The sequence below is a fragment of the Aptenodytes forsteri genome, unplaced genomic scaffold, assembly GCF_000699145.1.
Source record: "Aptenodytes forsteri isolate BGI_AS27 unplaced genomic scaffold, ASM69914v1 Scaffold92, whole genome shotgun sequence".
Lineage (NCBI taxonomy): Eukaryota > Metazoa > Chordata > Aves > Sphenisciformes > Spheniscidae > Aptenodytes > Aptenodytes forsteri.
This window is the reverse complement of record NW_008794581.1, coordinates 1,498,798-1,507,401: the sequence shown is the minus strand read 5'-3', so window position 1 is coordinate 1,507,401 and position 8,604 is coordinate 1,498,798.

Here is an 8,604-nt window from a genome sequence, read left to right as displayed (position 1 = left end):
TTTGAAATTCAGCATGTGAGAGCAAATTAAAGCAACCACGTTAGCTGCGACAATACCTGCATTATCGTCCCTCAAAACAATATCCCCAAACCAAAAACTCACTATTGCTGTGATTTTTTCAGTTCTAGGTGGTATTAGCCAGCTGAAGATGCTACTCTATGAAGTCCAGTTTACCAAACCAATACATATGATGATGGTAATTTAACTATTGCACAAAAAAAGGAAATTTCATATCTAACGGGTAGACTGGAACTGTGTTTGCACCCCAGAGTCAGGCACTAAAATAGAAAGGCCCATTTCTGCAGTTTCTCCACTATATGTGAAATTATTTGGCTTTAGAGGAATGAAAGTTGTGTGTCCTAAACGTATTTAAACTTCTTGCCCTGCTCCTACAAACTCTGGCTGGAAGGCAGAGGAAGTTCTTCCCAATGAATTCCAGAATTTGCTATCTGACTCCTTTGAACTATCTTGTTCAGATAGGTATTTTGGAGATTTGAAAACATCTTCCCTTTATGTAGAGTTATATGCTGTGACTCACAGCAGGATGAACCTCACAGCAAAGGAAAAAGATGCTTTTTTTCTTCCAGAAATAGCAGAGACCTACCTGAACAGTTTCAATAGCATGTCCTGCCAGAAAAATAGCAAGTAGCAGATCTCTCAGCAGACACTCAATTAAATAAAAATTAAAAAAGCGCTGAATTTTAACATTTTCTTTTCCTTCTCCTACACATACATATACACAATATACTGATTTTAAAAGTATATCATAAAACTTTTAGGTTAATATAAACTTACAAAATTAATGTGTAGAATTTTATACAGCTTAAAAGAGGGTCTTCCAAAAACCTCTTGTGGAGAAGAAATGCTTCAGTAATCCAAGTAGTGTTGTCTGGAAAACAGGTACTAGATTTCATAAGTGACTGAAGAAAAGCTGCCCTGAAACGATAATTGGATGCAGAATCTGTTCCCAGATCTCTCTCTTACTCTGGTGCATTTCCCAGTCTGTAAATGGTGGCGATCATCTTCCTTTGTTAATATGCACTTGGAGATTCAGAGATAAAAATACTACCTAGATACTATTCGTTGTCAGCTAAGTCCCTCATCTTATCTTGGAGTAAGTTTAAAAAGAATTGAAAGCTGAGAAAAGCTACTCCGTCTTTGACTGAAGGGGAACTTCATTATAAAACACACTCATATAGCTGCTAATATGACTTTTATTAATGATATTGCTATGCTAAATACAACAATCGTAACTTTTTTTATGTGTTTGCCATAAAACATATAAAAAGCAGATGCAGAAATCTCACAGCTGTTTCAGTTTACAATGCCAGTTTACACAGACGACTGCCATCCAGAGGCAGGAACTTTGAAAAGGTTTCAGCTGCTTACATTGACTCTGTAGACTTCATCTGTTAATCTCAATATAGATAGGATTTTAGGATTTCTAAATCAAGTTTCATCTGGGAAAAACAACTACTACTAAAGAAATTTTATGCTAGAAAAATCTTTTTATAATTTTTCTGGGTAGGGATATAAAATTGGTCTCATACTTTGTGAAAAATAGGTCTTGCTAAATGCGTTTTATATAATTTTTGAGATTACAGATGTGGTACCTTAGGGATTACTTCACAGAATTAAGAGTTTGTTTTCTCTAAGATGTTTTCCTCTACTACACAACAGTCTTATTAAAAAAAAAAAAGGCCAATTATACTAAGGTATACACAAAAAAGAGAGCAGTTACCTGATAAACCTGACTAGTATAACAATGGAAAGGGGGTGAAAGCAATTTCTAGCATTTGGGAAGAACTGTGGATTTGTTGGAGTTTAGAATGAAATCTATTGTCTGTGAAACGCTACAAAGTTAACATTTTCCGATTTGTCTGTATTTGAAAGTTAGTTCAAGTTAAATTGAGGTGTGAATCTGAATTGCATTAGATATTTCAAAAATTCTACTTCCACACGCAGTTTTATTCCAAAATAAAAAGTGCTGAAATAACTGTAGATGTAGGCAAAACATATACTGTTGTTCTCAGATTTCATGTTAACCGCCTACTTTGACGAGAAACAGTTCATACTATCAGAACTGAGGTTTTGGCCACGCGCAGAACTTGGCAAGCATCTCTGCATGAATTTATACATTGAAAAAAATTCCTGACTGATTATGAGAGGCAGAAAAATATCCCGACCTGGAGTGTGCGTCTGGGCAAAAAGTAAGAGTATTGTCAGAAGTCGGTCTGAACAGGCAGTCTATTGTGAGTAGCAGTAGGAGACTGGCATTTGAAGATTATGCCTCTTGGTTAGTTCACAAGAGAAGAAATATTCAAGTTGTAAAAGACACGTTTGTTTCCCGTGTTCTGCATCACCCATCTATGCAGAACACTGGAATTTTGGTTGTACGATAAGGCAAATAGCGTAAAGTTGCTGTGTACGGAAACAAACTTAAGTAGCAAAAGCTATACAAATATACTGGCTTTTAGTGGCTGCTTGTGAAAGAACATTCAGAAGAAAAACGCTGTATTATTTGGATCTCTTCACCAGATTGATACATGTCTATTTTAATCACTCCTATATACTGAAAGATTAAGTTAAACATATAAATTCATGATCTTAAATAAATAAAAAGTAGTATACCGAACACAACTTGAATGCTTTAATGAGAACCAGAGGTGCTAGCTATGGTTAAATGATGGCAGTATTTTAAACGTTTGTACCGTTCAGTCAAAATTTTCTTGAAGTCTCAATAAGATGTCAAAAGTTCCCTAAATTCAAACTGCGTTATACAATGATTATTTTAATGTTTGGACACTTTTTTCCCCTAAAGACCGCTAGCCTTTTTTTTAGTTCAGTGCATAATTGCAGAATTATGAAAGCCTGACTAAAAAAACAGAACAAAGAGCACGTTGTTTAGCATCCTGCAAATGTATTAATGTGAGTTGATACATAAATGACCTACACTAAAACATCTAGTCATCTGACAACCAAACTCAGCTGAGAAATGCCCACTGAGAGCAGTATCGGTCATATGGCCATCCTACCACCACAAGTGCGGTTCTTCCCCGAACAATGTACCTATCAGTCTTTTTTCTTTGTTTAATAGACTGTTGAGTAAGTCAGGCAAGTAACAGGTGCTACAACACCACACAAAGAATAACTGGTGATTGAGAAAAACATGACAAGTGGGAAAAGCAGTCTGACATACAGGCAAATACTTTGACAGATATAAACCTCTGAGAATAGCTGGTTTTGCTGACAGTGATGCAAATTCTTTGAGGTTTTCATGTAACCCACAGAAGGTTTCTCAGACAAAGCTTTTTGTGGACTATCTTGCAGTTGTACTTAGGTTGGCAATAATATGCTTGATATTCTATGTGCTGCTTGGCCAATACAAAGCACTACTTTAGATGATCTACTGAGCAATTCCAAACATTGTTTGCTACAACATTAACTGGGAAACTGGCAGCTAGGCTTTCCTTGCAGAAATGCTGTCTGTTCTTAATCACATCTTGGTAGAAGTCAAGCATTGTTCCTTTCTATTACAGGAGAACAGAAAAACAAAGAAATTCTTCATGCTTGTTCTCCTATTTGAATCAGTAATGCTAATCTCACTTGTTGATTCCATCAGATCCTGTTCAATGTAGTTGTAATTGAGCAAAGCATTGCTGGTTCTCTCTAATCAATGGTTTTGGCAATGACAGTAAGAATTAAAGTCTGTTAGATTCTCTCTCCTTGAAGAAGATACATGATTATGGAAAACATCAGTGCAGTAGTTGAAAGATCTTATAATATACATAAAAAATAATCAAAGAACGAACCATTCCACCAACTGTAGACCTGCATTGACTACAGACATTCCGAGCAAGGTAGCAGTAATGTAACACTTTTAATGGATATTCAAAGACTTCCTGAGGTTACTGAAGAGTATCTCCATTATCATAGAAAGTTAACAAAAAGTGTTATTCCAAGCTTCTTATGGATGGAAGGATGGAAGGGCCCTCTGGAGATCGCCCAGTCCAACCACACCGCGCTCCGAACAAGGTCAACTACAGCAGGTTACTCAGGCCAGGTTTTGAGTATCTCCAAGAAGACTCCACAACTTCTCTGGGCAACCAGCTCCAGCAGTCAACCACCCTCACAGCAAAACAAAGGGTTTTTTCTTATGATTAAATGAAATTTCCTGTATTTCAATTTATGCCCATTGCCTCTTGTCCTGTCACTGGACACCACTGAGAAGAGTCTGGCTGTCTTGTTTATACTGTTCCATCTGGTACTTACTCACATTGATAAGAAGCCTCCTGAGCTGGGGAGCCCAGCACTGGACACAGCATTCCAGATGTGGCCTCACCAGTGCTGAATAGAGGGCAAGGATCACCTTGCATCACCTTGGTGATGCTCTTGCTAATGCAGCCCAGGGGGCTGTTGGTCTTCTTTGCAACAAGGGCGCATTGCTTGCTCATGTTAAACTTGTTAAACAGGATTCCCAGGTCCTTTTCTGCCAGCTGGCTTTCCAGCCAGCTGGCCTCCAGCATGTACTGGTGCATGGGGTTACTCTTGCCCAGGTGCAGGACTTTGCATTTCCCTTTGCTCAACATGAGATACCTCATTTCTCCAGTCTTTTGAGGTCCCTCTGAATGGCAGCACGTACAGCCTAAGGTATCAGCCGCTCCTCTGAATTCTGTACCATCTGCAAACCTGCTGAGGTCGCACTATGTCCCACTGTCCAGGTCACTAATGAAGGCATAGTGACAACGTAACAGTATTGGACCCAATACTGACCCTGCGGTACATCACTATTGACTCATTGCCCGCTGGATTTTGTGCCACTGATCCCAACCCTTTGAGCAGGGCAGCTCAGCCAGCTTCCAATGCACCTGATTGCCCGCTCATCTGATCTGTACTTCATCGGTTTGTCTGCGAGGATGTTATGGGACACAGTCACAAAAGCCTTGCTAAAGTCAATATAAACACTATTAGCTGTTCTCCCCTCGTTCATGGAGCCAGTCATTTCATTGTAGAAGGCTATCAGGTGGTCAGGCATAATTTTCTCTTCATAAACACATGCTCACAACTCCCAATCGCCTTCTTGTCCTTAACATGTTTGAAAATGGCTTCCAGGAGGATTCGCTCTGTCACCTTCCCAGGGATCGAGGTGAGGCTGACTGGCCTGTAGTTTTCCAGATGCTCCTTCTTGCCCATCTGGAATCTAGGGGTGACATTCACCTCCCCCAAACGCTACAACCTTTCAAAGATAATTAACGATGGTCTCACAGTGACATTGGCTAGAATCATCAACAGTCATAGGAACATCCCATCAGGTCCCATGGACTTGTGTGTGTACAATTCATTTAACCCGATTCGCCCTCTGCCAAGGGTATGTCTTCCTTACTCCAGACTTTCTCACTGGTCTCAGGGGCCTGGGATTCCCAGAGGCAAGTTTTACCAGTGCCCCAGGAGTAGTTGAATCTGAAATTTTACTTTTCATAAATTGCTTAAAACTTGGAACTATTTGATTTTATATCCAATAGATGTGCTCTGTGGATAACATTCTTTTGGAAGTCTTTAAGGCTCGATTTAAAGGCTAATGTTTCTGTCTTTACCTTACCTCATGTGATTTCCATTCCCTACCCCTGGAAGCGCAGCAAGTACCACACTGATGTCCACCTCTAACAGACCACCCACTGTCTACTCTAAAGGTGACATCTTGTAACAAAAAAGACTTTTTCTCCTGCTCATCCGAAACAGGTTTTACTGTAACCTCCTTCTGAATTGCCAATATTTTGCTAGTGGTACTTGCAATTAGCATTTCCCAGTAAATGCTTTTTAAACCTTGTGGAAAGATCAAGAAATACAATCTTAGACAAAAGGTTAATAGCTGCTTTTGTTTAAAGACTTTACCATTTTACATGTAGGTAACATGGAATTTAAGTTTCATGATCTCTGTAAAGGCAATGTATTGCTGTTGTTTCTCAGAATCTAAGAGGAGGGAATTGTGAAGTTTTAGGGGACGATTATTTTCTATACACAGGAAAAACTCAGCTGATTAATGAAGCAGAAAAGGTATGTTGTTGTAAGGGCAAGCAAATGCTCCATATTCTGAGATTGGCCCTGTACCTCTAAAAAAACCCACTTTTTGTTTTCAGAAAGGATTGCTTATTTGCCCTCATGAACACGCATACTGTTGATGCATGGATGGTTTATCATTTATGACTTGCCTTCACAGTGCCTGAAAACTGTGCTCACCAGGGGACCCCTACGAATTGCAAAGACCCACTCGGTGTAATTTCTGAAGCAACTTCGAAGGAAACGGAAATAATTTTGACTACACAATGGTTGCTGATAAATCAGTTCTCTTCGAAGCATAGTTTGGACCTGTTCTTACATATTAAGACTAGGAATTTTTAAGTGGTAACTTTCCTCTTCCAGAAAAGTGTTAACGCATATTTTTGAGAATTTAATGCAGTGACTGTAAAGCTGTTCTCCCAAACACCCCATCAACTCTGGATAACTCTGCAATTGCAAAGGGCTTTCTGAAATCATGGCTAGAGTTCCAGGACTGGAGCTCAGCCAAAATCTACTGTGTGGATTGTCAGGAGGCTGATGTTGGGATCCCCAGCTGGGAGAAGTTGAAGGACTTCTGCACTGCAGGCATGGAATGCCTTGGTCTTTGCTAGTTAACCTGACAGCATTGCCCGTACAAGCAAGGTGAAGGTAAAATTAAATAATTTATTTACTGAACCTAAGTGCACCAATAGTTACTAAAATGTATAGACACAGGTGAGCAAAATTGAAAGGAAGTTCCTACATGTATTAATCCACTTGGATCACAGCTAAAGTTTTCTCTTGGCTGCTTGTCTCTTACAGCAACCTGTAAGACGATGTTAATGCAGGTCTGTTAACTGTTGATTAGAGACAAGCTGATGTTTGGGCACTGTTCGTGCATGGATTCCCCTTCTGCATGTCTATCCATTTTATTTAACTTTTTTTCTCAATAGCTCTGCTTTTTATTATAGGATAGGGAGTGGCTCTTAAACACTTTTAACTTCTGAACAGTTTGGCTAAAATAGTCATTGTTTGCTTCTGGCATTTTAATGGCAGCCTGTGTGAACCAAGGCTTTCGGCATTGGGGTTTTGGGGTTTTTTTTGCTATTCTTCTGAAATCCAAATTAATTTATTAGTATTATTTTCCAAGCTAATTTTGTCCTGTGGCATGGACTGACAGGAACAAAACAGTGTTTTCCTTCTGTTTTGTTTTTGGGAAGCAGACCAGTAGCTCAGAATTTCAATTGTACTTAAAGGCTTTACCTGAAGGAGGGTATTCCAGTCAGTTCTCACGTCACAGAACTTTTCTATTTGCGAATTTTAGAGCTGATTTTTCTGGTACCCTCCAGTGAGAGATGCAAGGAGAAAGGACAAGAATGTTCAAAGCAGTAATAGCTTCTACACCACTGCTAACGGTCTTTGGATGAGACGTACTAGTCAAAACACAGGAAATCTTTATGTAATGTTCCTATAGATAGAATAATCATACCAGAGTTTAATTTTGCACAACATTTAACAAAAGATCTTGAATTCTCCAGTTAAACTTCTCTAAACTTAGGCTAATTAAAAGCTACCAGGATGGCTGAAAGAAAGGACTTAACTTTGATCTTAAATCTTGTACTTTTGGAATATGGATTCAATTTAGAAAAAGAATGAGTGCATCAATTATAATTTTGAAATAAGTACTACCTGAAACATATGCATAGGCATTTTTAAATAAAATAAATCTCTGACAATTGCTTGGAATTACTTAAAATTCTGTAACATATTAAGCATCGATAAAGGAAGCACTACCCAGACTTATCTATGGAGATTCCGCAACAACTGACCTACTTGCTCAGGGAAGGATCACAAATTTGCAATCTCCTTCAGCCCATAGCTTCAAAAATACTTCAGTCCCTTCTCAGTTCAGGTTTGAGGTATGGAGAGTCTTAAAAACTAAAACATTAATGTCCAAAACCTTAAATCTTTCAGTGCCAAGATGCACAGTTCTTTACCACTCAAGGAAGACTGCACTGAGATCCTTAACAGTGATCACCCACACGCATAGCACTCAAGTCTCATTTTCTCCAGTCAATTTAGTTTTTGAAGAGAACTTGAACTGTAACTCCAGGTAAAATCGATTTAATTTGGGATAGATTCCCAGTCAAGTTATAACAAAACCATTAACGACTTATTCCATTACAACCCCTTCCTGTTTAAACGTAGTTAGGGTGTTTTCAAGGGTTTATTCCCTAGGGTAATTAAACTGCCTCTTATTGAACATGACTACCGAAAGAGCATTTAAATGGGCAATCTATTTTTTCTTCCATTTCTTGTGGGCATACTTTAATTTGCTGGCAGACCGTTCAGTGGATTTCAAGCCAAATCAATTAATGGACCCAACCCTGCCCTGTTACAGGTGGGGTTTTGTACCCAGACTCTTGGTACTCCGGGTTTAAATCGAGAATCCTTTCGCTTTGCTGAAGGGGAAGGAAACCAGTCAGAGAGATGCTCGGGCCGCGTCCGCGCGGGATCGGCCAGAGGCGCTCGCAGCCGCACCGTCCCTTCGCGCGGTGGCGACCCAAC